The following is a 14,995-nucleotide window of genomic DNA, read 5'->3' as shown; positions in this document are numbered from 1 at the left end:
ACTGATATGAGGAATTCTTAATCTCAGGAAACAAACTGAGGGTTGCTGGAGTGGGGGGTGGGGTGGGAGGGATGGGGTGACTGGGTGATAGACATTGGGGAGGGTATGTGCTATGGTGAGCGCTGTGAATTGTGCAAGACTGTTGAATCTCAGATCTGTACCTCTGAAACAAATAATGCAATATATGTTAAGAAAAAAAAAGAAGATAGCAGGAGGGGAAGAATGAAGGGGGGGAATCGGAGGGGGAGACGAACCATGAGAGATGATGGACTCTGAAAAACAAACTGAGGGTTCTAGAGGGGAGGGGGATGGGAGGATGGGTTGGCCTGGTGATGGGTATTTAAGAGGGCACATTCTGCATGGAGCCCTGGGTGTTATGCACAAACAATGAATCATGGAACACTACATCTAAAACTAATGATGTATGGTGATTAATATAACAATAAAAAATTAAAAAGAAAAAAAAAGAAACCCGATGGTCAAGACCAGGGTTTTCTAACCAAAGTGCCACAGTGAGGCTTTATGGTGTGAAACCATGAATTCCTGCGTTGGAGTCTTCACAAACTGTTAACAGACCGACAGCCTGTGCAAGGAGCTAGAGACCTCTTGTGAAGGCACGAAGGACCAGAGTAAACTGTGGGCTTCAGGGGCCACGTGGTCTGAGTTCCACTCCACTGTGTCCACAGACGGTGCGAGAACAGATCGGTGGCCGCGTTCCAGGAGCTCTACTTCAGGAACAGGTGGAGGCTGATTGTGGCAAGCCAGACGTGGTAGATCCTTGTCTACATGGTCTCTGACCGGGGAAGTAAAGCCTCGAAAACACAGCGTCCGGCAGATAGCAGATCACGGCAGTGCCCCCGGGGCGGTGGGGGCCCCACAGAGTCACCTGCTCTGGGCCACTGCCCCGGCGCCTGGGTGAAATGGTGACATGGTCCCCCTTCCACCCCCGGACCCCCGTCTCTCCCAGCACGGCCTAAATGCCATTCTGAGCACAACCACCCTCCAGCAAGGAGAGCGGGTCTTGCGTGAGCTGACCCCGAGCCGCTGGTTCTGTCCCCCTTCCCATCCACGGGTGTCCCGCTCATTGTCTCGGCACCTCCCTCCCGCTCGAGCTGCATCCGTGAGAACTGGGGATGCTGGGGGATGTGTTCTCTGCTGTGTCTAGGACGCACCTGCCACGAGTTAACTTTCAGTAAATATTCGGCGGATCAGTGCGCACCCCACACTCCGTGGTCTACCCCTGCGCACATGTGTCCTCGTGCACGGCTTCTCCCCACGAATAACCACCTCCCGTCCTTCCCAACCCCAGACCTGTGTGGAAGTCCTTCCTCCGTGCACTTCCTTCTTTCAAACTGGGACTTCTTGTTTCTGCTCTCAGAGTGTGTTCTCTGTGGTGTAAAACCTCATCCATACCGTACTTGAGTAGTAGAAAATACATGTCCAATATTCCATACTAGATGGAAATGCCCTTAGATTGGCTTTTCTTCATACCACCTGTAATATTTAGCATGTCTTATATAAAACAGGCAACCAATAAACATGTATATTTTACAATTAGGCAAAATTTGTAGACTCAAATAATTGCTGAATTTAACTGAATTCAGCTTTAACTGGATAGCATTTTGTTCCTTCATTTTTTAGGGCTCCCCATGAAAGGCTGATTTGTTGCCACTGGTCCGTCTTTCCACCAGTCTGGGAGATGTATTAACTACTGTATCTTAGTGCCCGACAGGTAGTACGGTACTCAACGCTCAATGAATCAGTCAAGGTTCATTGAATCAGTTGGTGATTGAAATTCTGTAGGAATGCATGAACGATCAAAGGTTTTTTAGTATGAGCTATAGTTTGATTCTTAAGAACGATGAACAGGAAAGCTGAAAAAGCCATAGACTTGAATGCACTAACTTATAATCAAACGAGTGTCTGGAAGAACCAGCTTGAGCTACTTTTCTCAGCAAAAAACACCGACAAAGCCAGGTGTCCCCCAGGCTGGTTGTCTGGGTACGGGTGAGCGCATACCTCACGGGAAGCCTCGGGAAGTAGATTTCAGCTCTGCAACCTTCAGTTCTTCCAATTCCTCCCGAGGAAGCATCTGTAAGAGCTCCTGAAGGGGTGTGTGCTCTCTCAGCCAATCTGACATCAGAAGTCTGTGTGAACCCAGATGCCTGTCTGGTGTATGCATGTAAGTGGTGAATGCCTCTCAAAGCATGGTTTGAGCGGAGCTCAAAGTTGTGGTGTTGTCGGAGGTTCGTTGTCAAAAGGTTTTAAAATTTGTATTGTGATTTTTAAAATTTAATCTATGGGTAATTGAGAAGTATCTATTTCTAATGTTTTAGGAACTGGGTAGTTATGTTTTTAATGTGGATTTTAGTTTAAATTCACAATGGCCAAAATTTATATTCTTTCAATCCTTGAAAGTCATTGACTCTTGTTTTGTGATGAAGTTCAGGTTCCTATTTGCTAAATGTACCATATGCTCTTGGAATGTATGTGAATTTTAGTTGGATAAAAGTGTATGTTGTTGATTAAGTCCAGTGTGTTAATATTATAAAATCTTACTGATTTTTTTATTCTGCTCATTCTTTTCCCTCAAGTTGCCAAAATTCCAGTTCTATAGATTGTTTTTCTCTATTGGGTCTTTCGTTTTTGCTTCATATGTTTCTCCTGTTATATATAAAATAGAGCTTCCTGCTGGGCTGACCCTTTTATGAAATGTTCTTTCTTAAAACATGTCTGGTTATGACTTTGGTCTTAAGGACTATTGCATATGATTATAGGGTCATCACCGTGGTTTGAAGTATGATTAGTAAACACGCATTGCAGGTGTATGATGTGAGGATTTGATATTTGTTCAGTGAAATGATCACAGTGACTCTTGTCAACACTGGCCACCATTCATAGTTAAAAATTCTCATCACAAGAAAAAACGTTAAGATTGACTCTCGCACCTTTCAGATATGCAATACAGTATTATTAACTACAGTCACCACACTGTGCATCACACCCCCTTGACTTGCTTATTTTATAACTGGAAGTTTGTACCGTTTGACCCCCTTCATCCATTTTGCCCCCCAGAGGCCCCCCCCGCCGCCTCTGGAAGCCACCAATGTATCATGTCTGTGAGCTTAGTTTTTTTAATTTCACATAGAGTGAAATCATACAGTATTTGTCTTTCTCTGACTTATTTCTTAGCATAATACCCTCAAGATCCATATTGTCACAAATGGCAAGATTTCCTTTCTGGTGGTTGAGTAATACTCTGTTGTATATAGACCACCTCTTCTTTATCCGTTCATCAGCCATGGACACCTAGGTGGTCTCCATATCTTGGCTACTGTCAATAATGGTGCCATAAACATGGCAGTGCAGATCTGTTTTCAAGTTAGTGTTTTTGTTATCTTAGGATAAATAACTAGAAATGGACTTTCTGGGTCATATCATATTTCTACTTTTAACTTTTTGAGGAACCTCCACACTGTTTTCCAGAGTGGCTGCACCAGCTTGTGTTCCCACCAACACTGTAGGAGGTTCCCCTTTCTCCGCATCCCCGCCAACACCTGTCATTTCCTGTGTTGATTTTAGCCATTTTGACTGGTGTGAGGTGGGATCTCCTTGTGGTTTTGATTTGCGTTTCCCTGATGATTGGTGATGATGAGCATTTTTTCGTATGTCTGTTGGCCTTCTTCATGTCTGTGGGAAAATGTCTCTTCATATCTTTCAGCTGTTGTTTTTTTTTTTAAGATTTTATTTATTTATTTGACAGAGACACAGTGAGAGAGGGAACACAAGCAGGGGGAGTGGGAGAGGGAGAGCAGTCTTCCCACGGAGCAGGGAGCCCGATGTGGGGCTCGATCCCAGGACCCCGGGATCATGAGCTGAGCCGAAGGCAGACGCTTAACGACTGAGCCCCCCAGGCGCCCCCTCCACCTGTTTTTTTAATTGGATAGTTTTTCTTTTGCTCTTGAGTTGAATGACTTCTTTATGTATTTTGAATATTAACCCCTTATCAGATGATTTGCAAGTATCTCCCATTCAATAGGATGCCTTTTCATTTGTTGATAGTTTTCTTTGCTGTGCAGAGGCTTTTTAAAGTTTGATGTGGTCCCATTTGTTTATTTTGGGGGGTTTTTTTTGTTGCCTTTGCTGTTGGTGTCAAGCAAACAATAGCTGTGCCTAATGTCAGGGAGCTTACTGCCTATGTTTTGTGCGAGGAGTTTTATGATATAAGTCTTATCATTTAAGTCCTTAATCCATCTCAAGTTAATTTTTATATACGGTGTAAGACAGTGGTTCAGGGGACACCTGGGTGGCTCAGTTGGTTAAGCAGCTGCCTTCGGCTCAGGTCATGATTCCAGGGTCCTGGGATCGAGTCCCACATCGGGCTCCTTGCTCAGCAGGGAGCCTGCTTCTCCCTCTGCCTGCCTCTCCCCCTGCTTGTGTTCTGTCTCTCTCTCTGACAAATAAATAAATAAAATCCTAAAAAAAAAAAAGACAGTGGTTCAGTTTGCCCAGCACCATTTATGGAAGAGACTGTTTTCCCCATTGTATACTCTTAAGTCCTTTATCATATATTAATTGACCATATGTCCGTGGGTTTATTTCTGGGCGGTCTGTTCTGTTAGATCTATGTGTCTGTTTTTATGCCAGTCTCGTGCTGTCTGGATTTGTGCAGATTTGTAATATAGCTTGAAATTAGGGAGCATGATGTCTCCAGCGTTGTTCTTTTTGTCAGGGTTACTTTGGCTCTTTAGGGTGTTGTGTGGTTCCGTACAAATTTCAGGATTTCCCATTTCTGTGAGACATGCCATTGGAATTTTGAGTGGGATTGCGTTGAATTACAGAAAGCTTTGGGTAGTATGGATTTTTAGTACTATTAATTCTTCCAGTGCCTGAGCATTGAATATTTTTCCGTTTGTGTTATCTTCAATTTCTTTCATCAGTGTTTTAGAGTTTTCAGGATATAGGTCATTCACCTTCTTGGTTAAGTTTATTCCTTAGGTATTCTTTTTGATGTAGTTGTAAATACAACTGTTTCCTTTGCATTCTGGAGGTTCCTCATGAGAGTGTTTAAAAATACAACACATTTTTGGATACTGATGTCCATATCCTGCAACTTAACTGAATTCATTTATTCCATCAGTTATTTTGGTGGTATGTTTGGGGTTTTCTGTATATAATATTGTGTCATCTGCAGATGGCGATGGTTTTACTTTTTCCTTTCCAATTTGCCTTTTATTTTTCTTGCCTAATTGCTCTGGCTATGGCTTTTAATACTGTGTTGAAGAAAAGTGGCAAGAGGGAGGGCCCCTGGGTGGCTCAGATGGTTGAGTGTCTGCCTTCAGCTCGGGTTGTGATACTGGGGTCCTGGGATGGAGCCCCACATTGGGCTCCTGGCTCGGCGGGGAGCCTGCTCCTCCCTCTGCCCCTCCCCCTGCTCATGCTCTCTCTCTCTCAAAAAAAAAAAAAAAAGTGGCAAGAGGGGTTGTCCTTGTCTTGTTCCTGAGCTTATAGGAGAAATTTTTGGTTTTTCACCATTGAGTGTAATGTTTGCTCTGGGTTTGTCATATATGGCCTTTATTATGTTGAGGTACATTCCCTCTACCTGCTTTGTTGAGAATTTTGGCCTTTATTATGTTGAGGTACATTCCCTCTATACCTGCTTTGTTGAGAAATTTTATTGTAAACAGATGTTGAATTTTATCAAGTGCATTTTCTGCATTTGTTGAGATGATAGTAAGATTTCTAACCTTCATTTTGTTCATGTGGTGGATCACATTGACGTGCAGATGCTGAACCATCCTTGCATCCCTGAAATAAATGTCACTTGATCATGATGTAGGATCCTTTTAATAGATTAATGAATATGGTTTGTTAATACTTTGTTGGGAATTTTTGCATCCATGTTCATCAAGGATATTGGGCATTCCATTTCTTTGCTTGTGACATCCTGATCTGGTTTTGTTTATCAGGGTAATGCTAGCCTGGTAAAATGTGTTTGGAAGTGTTCCCTTCTCTTATATTTCTGAAAGAGTTTGAGAAAGATTGTTATGAGCAGAACTCACCAGTGAAGCCGTCTGGTCCTGGACTTTGGTTTCTTGGGAGGTTTTTGTTTATTCATTCAGTCTCCTTAGAAGTAATGGGTCTGGTCTGCTCAGATTCTCTTATTTCTTCATGATTCAGTCTTAGAAAGTTGTGTTTTTAGGAATTTATCCATTTCTTGTAGGTTGTCCATTTTGTTGGCATTTAATTTTTCCTAGTAGTCTTTTGTGGTTCTTTATAATTCTCTGGTGTCCATTGTAAGATCTCTTTGATTTTTTATTTTATTTCAGTCCTTTTTTTCTTGGGGAGTCTAGCTAAAAGTTTGTCAATTTTGATCATCCCTTCAAAGAAGCAGTTGTTTCATTGGTCTTTTCAGTCTCTTTGATTTTTATTTCCACTGTGATCTTTTTGTTTCCTTTCTTCTACCAACTTTGGGCTTTGTTCTTTCTCTAGTTGCTTGACATACGAAGTTAGGTTGTTTGAGATCTTTCTTGTCTCTTGAGGTAGACATTTATCTCTGTAAACTTTTCACGCAGAGCTGCTTTTGCTGCATCTCATAAGTTTTGGTATATTGTACTTGCATTTGTCACAAGGTATATTTTGATTTCCCTTTTGATTTCTTCTTTGGACCATTGGTTGTTAGGTAGAGTGTTGTTTAAACTTCATGTATTTGTGAATTTCTAGTTTTCTTCTCTTAATTGATTTCTAGTTTCATACCATCGTGGTTGGAAAATATGCTCGGTATGATTTTTTTTTTCTAATTTATTAAAACTAGTTTTGTGGTCTAAGATAATATCTATTCTGGAGAATGTCCCATGTGCACTTAAGAAGAATGTGTATTCTCTTGCTTTAGGAGGGAATGTTCTATGTATGTCTGTGAAGTCCATTTAGTCTAATGTATTGTTTAAGGTCAATATTTTTTTTTTTTTCTGTCTAATCTTTTTTTTAAAAAGATTCATGTATTTATTTTAGAGAGCGCGGGGGTGGGGGAGGACAGGGAGAAAGAGAGAGAGAGAATCTCAAGCAGACTCCCCACTGAGCACAGAGCCCGACTCAGGGCTCAATCCCATAACCCCAAGATCATCACCTGAGTGGAAACCAAGAGTCTGATGTGCAACCAACTGAGCCACCCAGGTGTCCCCTAGCGATCTATCTTAATGAAAATAGGGTTTTAAAGTCCCCTGCTATTATTGTTTCTATTTCTCCCTTTTGATCTATTAATATTTGCTTTACACATTTCAGTTCTCTATGTTGGATGCACACATATATACAAATGTTTTATGCTCTTGATTGGACTGACCTCTTTTATGTCTCTTTGTGTCTTATTGTTTGTTTTAAAATCTATTTTGGGGGTGCCTAGCTGGCTCAGTTGGTAGAGAATGTGACTCTTAATCTCAGGGTCATGAGTTCAAGCCCCACATTGGGCATGGAGCCTCCTTAAAAAAAAAAAAGTCTCTTTTGTCTGATAGAAGTACAGCTGTCTCAGCCTTCTTTTATTTTCCCTTTGCATGGAATATCTTTTCCATCCCTTCACTTTCAGTATGTGTCTTTGGGTCTGGAGTCTCTTGTAGGCAGCATATAGATGGATCTTGTTATTTTATCTATTCAGCCTCTCTTTCTTTTGTAGAATTTAGTCCATTGCATTTAAAGTAATTGTCGATAGGTATGTACTTATTGCCATGTTGTTCTTTTTCTTCTGGCTGTTTTGCTCTTCCTCTCTTCTAATCTTTCTGTGGTTTGATGAGTTTCTTTAGTGGTGTGCTTAAATTCCTTTCTCTTGTCTGTGCATCTACCGTAGTTCATTGCTTTGCAGTTACCATGAGACTTGGATAGGATATAACAACTTCCATTTAGAACAGTCTTTCTTAAGTTGATGATCACTTACGTTTGAATACCTTCTGAATACATTTCTATTCTCCCTCCCCCAGTGTTTTATGACTTTGTCACATTACATCTTTCATACTGTATATCCCTTAACTAATTACCGTGGTTCTACTTTTGCTTTTGTCTTTTAACCTTCATATGGCTTTATAAGTCATGAATCTACCACCTTTACAACATTAGATTCATCTGAATTGTACCTTTATTCTTTCATATGTTTTCCTCTTACTAATCAGCACCTTTTTGTTTGGGCTTAAAAAATCCCTTTAATGTTTCTTGTAAGGCCAGTCTGGTTGTGATAAACTACTTGAGCTTTTGCTTTTCTGGAAAATTCTTCATTTCCAAGTGACAACTTTGCAGATCGAGTATTCCTGGCTGGAAGTTTTTTCTTTGAGTGCTTAGAATATATCGTGCCCCTCTCTTCTGGCCTGCGGAGTTTCTGCTGAAAAATCTGATTGTCTTGTGGGGGCTGCCATTGTATATAACCAGTTGTTTTTCTCCTGCTGCTCTTAAGATTCTCTCCTTTATTTAATGCTTCATTTTTTTTTTTAAGATTTTATTTATTTATTTGACAGAGAGACAGCGAGAGAGGGAACACAAGCAGGGGGAATGGGAGAGGGAGAAGCAGGCTTCCCACTGAGCAGGGAGCCTGATGTAGGGCTCAATCCCAGGACCCCGGGATCATGACCTGAGCCGAAGGCAGACACTTAACTGAGCCACCCAGGTGCCCTAATGCTTCATGTTTTAATTATAATGTGTCTTGGTGTGAATCTCTGTGGTTTCCTCTTATTTGGAACTCTGTGCATCCTGGACCTGGATGTCTGTCTTCTTCCGCAAGTTAGGGAAGTTTTCAGCCATGATTTCTTTAAATTTTCTGCTCCTTTCTTTCTCTTTCTTCTGGGGCTCCTGTAATGTGAACATTGCTTTGCTTGATGTTGCCCCATGAGTTCCTTAAGCTCTCTTTACTTTTTTTCATTCTTTTGTCTTTTTGCTTCTCTGACTGGGTAAGTTCCACTGATACTTTCTTCTGCAGAATCTGGTTGGCTGTGGGGCCCCGTCTAGTGCATTTTTCAGACCAGCTGCTGTGTTCTTCAGCAATGTGGCTTCTCCTTGGCACTTTCTTATATTCTCTTTCTCCACTGAAGTTCCCACTGTGTTCCTCCATTCCTCTACCAGGTTCAGGGAGCATCTTTTTGACCGTTATTTTGAACTCTTTATCAGGTAAATTATCTCCATCCCATTAAGAACTTTTTCTGAGGTTTTGTTGTTTAATTTGGAATATACTCCTATTTCTTCATTACCCTTTACACTGTGTTGGTTTCTGTGCATTAGATGAAACAGGCGCCTCTCATTCTTGAAGGGGTGGCCTCATGTAGCAGATGAACCTTATCACTCAGTACTGCCCTAGTTTGGTTGTCTTTCAAAACTTTGTGATTACGCACGCTCTCTTGTTTCTAATGGCTCCCGGGAGCTGAGGCTGTGCCCAGCCCGTCACTGTAGGGGACAGTCCCGGCACCTAGACTCAGGCTGACCATAAGCCACGTCCTCGGCCGCCGGCATTGGAAGCATGCCAGCGCACACAGGGACTGATGCGGAAGTCTCGCTGGCCCCCAGTCAGGCGATCTGGAGGTGTCCGCCGGGCAAGAATTGCAAAAATGCAGCAGCTAGGCAAGTGTTCAAGCTCCTTCCCACGAGATGCCAGTGACCTGGAGGGAGGCAGACAGAGCACAAGGGTGCCCGAGCCCAAGGGAACAGGTCTCTTTCACAGAAGGACGAGGAGAGTTTCAGTCGGCTGTGCGTGCAGCGCCCTGGGGTGCCAGTCTGCCTGGAACTGCCTTTCCAGTCTTTACAGCCGTCAGACCCAGGAATGCCATCCCCCTGGCCACCAGGCCAGCACGGGGGGAGGGCATAGGGTCCTCTCCTGAGATACTGGGGACTGGAGTGCAGCAGAGGTGGAGAGCACCTCCACCCCTAGAGAGGACCCATCAGGCCCCTAGATGTGTGTTAACTTCCATGCCTGCCTTTCAGGCCAGCACTTGAAGGTGAGCAGGGGAGCCTCTTTGACATAAAGTCTGGGCACCTGTCGCTCAGCTGCCTCTGGGCTTGTCCCCGGGGTGAGCGACACTGAGCACACGAGCTGCTTGCAGTTCCCTGTGGGTCTGGTGGGCCTGAGGGCTCGGCTTCCAGGGCAGGTGTGCAGGTTGGGGTACCCGATGTGTGGCTCAGGGAGGGGTTGGTAGTTCCCTTGTGACTGGGGGTCACTGTGCTGGCAGGAGCTCATGGCAAGCTTGCTTCCTTGCGGGTGTTCTCTGCTTTGCTCCACGTGTAGAGTTGCTCACCTAATTGGGGGAGTGTTTCCAGAGGACATTGTACTGTGGGTCCCTGCAGATTCAGTCTGTGGGAGGAGGTGCCGGGCTCTGCTGCGATGCCATGTGGAGCCGGGACTACTCACTGCCCGTTCCAGGTCAGTTACTGGTTTGTGGTAACTTCTGCGCCTCTGTTCTCCAGGCTGGTCCAGTTTCTTGTTGCTTGTAAACAAATGGTTCATGGGCTTCTTTCTTACTGTCTGATGATCTGCATCTTGTCGGTGGCCTATTTCGTGCATTTAATGTCCAGTGGGTGTGCTCTCTAGCGGGGCCTTGGACAGGAACAGAGCTGGACTAGGCTGAGGGAGCACAGCAGGCCCAGGAAGGAGCAGGAACCAAGCACAGAGATGAGCTGCACACGAGGGGAAGGCGAGCGGAGGCACCTGCTGGGGAGACTGGGCCTGGTGCGCCTCGGCGGGATCTGCCCTCTGGGTGCTGGACGGTCCAGCGCGCGGGCAGGAAGTGAGGGCGTTCGCCTGTAGTCGTGCTCGCAGTGTGTGGAGGAAAATGAAAATCCAAGAGGAGTATGTGCAGGTGACAACCAGCTACTTCCATTGAAAAAAAACAAAATACGATACAGTAATTTGGGGGGCGCGTAGGTGGTTCAGTCCAATAAGCGGCCGACTCTTGATTTCGGCTCAGGTCATGATCTCAGGGTCCCGGGATCAAGTCCTACGTCGGGCTCCACGCTGAGTGGGGAGTCTGCTTGAGATTCTCTCCCTCCCTCTGCCCGCCCCCCGTACGTGCTCTCTCTAAAAAATGAAGATATATTGTTTAATAATAACACAAGAAGTCTGAAAAATGAAAAACACGTTAAATGAAAAGGGTGATGCCTGGGAAGGAAATGGAAGTCCCAACATGAGTGCGCTGTTTGCACCTTGCCTGGACTGTGAGCTCCTTGTGGGTAAGGATTGCGTGGTCTGTGTGTGTGCAGAGCCTGGGAGCACGCTGGTGCAGGGCCGAGGGCGCAGGGGCTGAAGTGTGCTGGGGGCGCGCGGGGCGCGGGGCCGGAGTGTCCTAGGGGCACGCGGGGGCCGGGGGCACGGGGGCCGGAGTGTGCTGGGGGGCAGCCGGGGGTGCGGGGGCCAGAGTGTGCTGGGGGGCAGCCGGGGTCGCTGGGGCCGGAGTGTGCTGGGGGGCAGCCAGGGGCGTGCGGGGCCGGGGTGTGCTGGGGAGTTCTGTGCCACGGAGCAGGAAGAGAGGGAAATTACTGTTCTTGCGGATGCCCTTTGACTGTGATCCGTGCCTTTTTTGTCATTAGCCGGGGGACTAACCGGGAGCAGAATGGGCGAGGCCTCGGGCTAAAGCGGGGACATTGCGCTCCTGGCTCTGCTCAGCTGTTCCCCGAGCAGCGCTGGGACGAACAGCCCATCACCGATACACGAGACCTTATTTAAAACACCCTAGTCATGTTTCTGTGTTGATGGATACAGTCGGTTTCCTTTTTGGAATTTTAACTTAGGAACTTGTAAAATGTATTTGATTTTCAGAGAAAGCACACTCCTTTATGACAGTAGTTTTTTTTGTTTTTTTTTTAAAGCCCAGTTTCCTTTTAGATCCTATTTTAATCTAGATTTTTCAGTTCTGTGGATTTTTGGTCCTCAGGTCATTAGAATTTAGAATTTTTGGAATGAGTCTCCTGTCTGTGCAGGGAGGGAAGGCCTCTGCTTCTAGATAATACACCTGGGAGTGAACTGCTGTTCGTTGTTGCTTTCTAGAGGAAAGAGGTTCTCCATGTGCAGAATACTCCCCGGGCCGCACACCTGCGGTCACACCTGCGGTCATCCGTGATTTGCTCAGGCTGCAGGTTGTGCTCAGAATCCCACACAGCTCAGAACTCACAGCACCAGAAATTCACGCCGTGTCTTCAGTAGCACAGTATGTTCGACAACGGGAATAGGACTGAAAAGATACTACCATCCCATATTTAATAACTACTACTTGTGCATTTCAACCCCAGTGTGTGTATTTGATGCCCTGATGAAAAGAAACGGTCACCCTTAACCTCAAAATCTTTAGGTTGAAGGGGGAAACGGCACTTAGGTGTTTTTGGACCCGAGGCTACAGGCGTGAGGAAAGTGGAGCAGTAACAGGACAGGAATAAACAGAGACTCTCAAGAAAGTCCGTACGTGTACTTGTCGTGGAAACGGGCCTGGCTTCTCTTTTTGGGTAATTGCCTCAAAGAACCGAGGAAGAGGCAGCATGCTCTTCCTCTGATGTGGCTCCGAGGGCAGTGGGGTGGCCCTGCAGACACCCATGGGGGGACCTCGGGTGCAGCTCTCGAGGGGAGATCCGTTTATCCCAAGAAGGGGTGAACCGTTGGCGTTTCCCTGGCGCAGGCATGGTGCTGCGAGTGCAGCCCCCCCGGTGACCTCCCCTGGTCACCAACCAGGCGCGCCCTGGCCTGGCTGGTGGTGGCTTACTGGTGCCCATGGCTTTCACCCCATGTGGCATCTCGTGTGTGCGTGTACGCGTCCCCCAGCTAACAAGGGCACCCGTTACCCATTTCCCTCTTCATAAGGCCCCTCCTAATGACCTCATTTTAACTCCATCCCTTCGTTAAGATCCTGTCTCCAAACTAAGGTCACATCGTAAGGTGCTGGGGATCAGGATTTCAGCATGAGTGTTAGAGGATGCAGCTCCTCCCTGACCTGAGCCCCGATAGCTGCGTGTCCGCCACGCCCCTCCCCCTGCTCCAGCCGAGGGGTTGGCCTCCTTATGTCCGCTTTCCAACAGTCGACAGTCATATATAGGGTGCCCCTGCTTTCCAGAATAACCCCGAAATACTAAAGCTCTGCGGCCAGCCAAGCTGAGGGTTTCTCCCATGCCCACCGCGGCCTGCTGCAGGATTGGCGGTTTGCAGCGGGGAGTGGGCGTTGTTGGCTTCTGTCTGTGCTCTGCCTTTGTCTCCCCACTCCTGCTGATTGTGACCCTGACGGGATGAGCATTTGAGGGAAGGCTGGGACGTCTGCATGGGGCAGAGGTGCACCTGTGGTTCCTGCTGCAGGGGCCTGTCCCCCCGCCGACCCTCCCTCCACACACCCTGGGCCCCCACTTTCGGTGCTTGGCCTCCCTGCTGGTTGCCGTCGCCCCGTCGTGTGGAACTCTGTCCTGAGGCAGTCGTGGAGGGCCGCTCCGTGCGGCGGTCTCCAGCGCAGCCTGATGTGGTTCGTGGGGACCGAGCACCTTGGCCATCAGCGTGAAGTCTTCTCCCAGTTCAGCCGTTTAAACTTCACTGACAGGTGGAGACACACCAGCCCCGGCACCTTGAGAAGAACGCGTCAGGCCGGAGTCCTTTCCAGTCTCTGTGTCCCCTCAAAAGCTCTCGGGGCAGCCGGGCTTGACGTCTGGGCATCTCTGTCCTTCGTGGGCAGAGGTGGGAGCGGACATGTGGCCGCTGACGCTCTCCCACTACCTGCCCTCTTGGTGCCTTGACAGGCGCTTGATTTTTTAGTACTTTTCTTACTGAGATGTAATTGACACACGACATCTCTTGGTCTCAGGGACCCGCCGCGCGTCAACATTTGTGAATACTGCGAGGGGACCACAAGGAGTCCAGTAGACAGTGTGGGCCATATGCAGGGACGGTTTTCCTTCCTTGTGATGACAACCTCGAAGACTGACTCTCTGCAGCCTTCAGATGCGTTCACCGCGCCACGTGGTGCATCCTGGTGACTTGCTCTGTACCTGCTGCCGCCCTTCCCTGCCCACCTGCCTCCCTCACCTGCACCTGCACCCCAGGCTGGTGGGTGCGGCCCGGCTGGGGTGCAGGCAGAGTCAGGGCTGGGGCGGGAGGAATGGCGTTGTTCGCAGAGGGTTGCGGACAAGCTGGCACTCGAATCCCAGGCAAGGGCGTCGCGTTCGTGGATGTGAGCACTGGCCTCGGGAGCTTCCCTGGATCACAGTTCACACGTCGACATGTCGTGACATGGTTTAATACAGAACTTACTTGCCTGTTTTGTCAATTTGTAGAAATGCTGAGCTGCTTGTTTCTCTAACACATTTGTTGGATTTTCGTATTTGGATAAACCTACTGCAGCTCCCTACTTCTACCCCTGCGACTCTGTCCAGTAGCTCGAGGAACTTCTTCCGGCCGAGAGAGGGGAACGGGTTCACGTGTGCGCACTCGCGTGTGTGCCGCGTCCAGAAGCACGTTGTGTTCATTGTTTTGCTCTGCAAAGATCATTCTGAAGATGTACTGGTTCTTTGCTCTATTTCAGTACAGTAGCATTCATGCACTAGTTCAAGGAGGAGTATTTCCCTTCTAAAGTGTATTATCTCTATAGAGAGCACTCAGGTGAGTTCAGGTTTTTATCATTCGTATCCTCTACTTGGAATAACTATAATTTATTGGTCTGTATAGTACAAAGGTATTCCTTTGGCCTTTTTTAAAAACTAGATAATACTCTGTGGGTGAGACCATACAGTAGGGACCCAAAGTTGAGAAAACGTACAAGGAATTTGAATAGTAAAATCTGATAGGCAAATAATCAGCACTATTAAAATCAGCCTGTACAGTTAAACTGAAAAAAAAAAAAAAGTACCAAAAGTCTTTCAAGAAAAAGTCCCAAATTACTGGAAGATGGGGAGTTGGTATAGGAAGCAAGCAGTGTGGGTGCGGGACAGAGCCGCTGGGGCAGGACGGCCCGGGCGTCCGCCCTCCACGCCGGTGCTTGGACGGCCAGAGTGAACCGGGCTGACGCGGGCG

General features: G+C 46.8%; 1 protein-coding gene across 1 annotated transcript in view; it reads left to right on the top strand.

The window, feature by feature from the left end:
- Positions 1–14,995, top strand: part of TMEM123 (transmembrane protein 123) — a 58,246-nt gene that overhangs the window by 37,221 nt on the left and 6,030 nt on the right. The gene's annotated exons all lie outside the window — the stretch shown is intronic.

The sequence above is a fragment of the Mirounga leonina genome, unplaced genomic scaffold (assembly GCF_011800145.1).
Source record: "Mirounga leonina isolate KUSES-001 unplaced genomic scaffold, KU_Mleo_1.0 Mir_153, whole genome shotgun sequence".
Classification (NCBI taxonomy): domain Eukaryota; kingdom Metazoa; phylum Chordata; class Mammalia; order Carnivora; family Phocidae; genus Mirounga; species Mirounga leonina.
The sequence above is the reverse complement of the archived record's forward strand: the minus strand, read 5'-3'. Positions and strand labels throughout refer to the sequence as shown.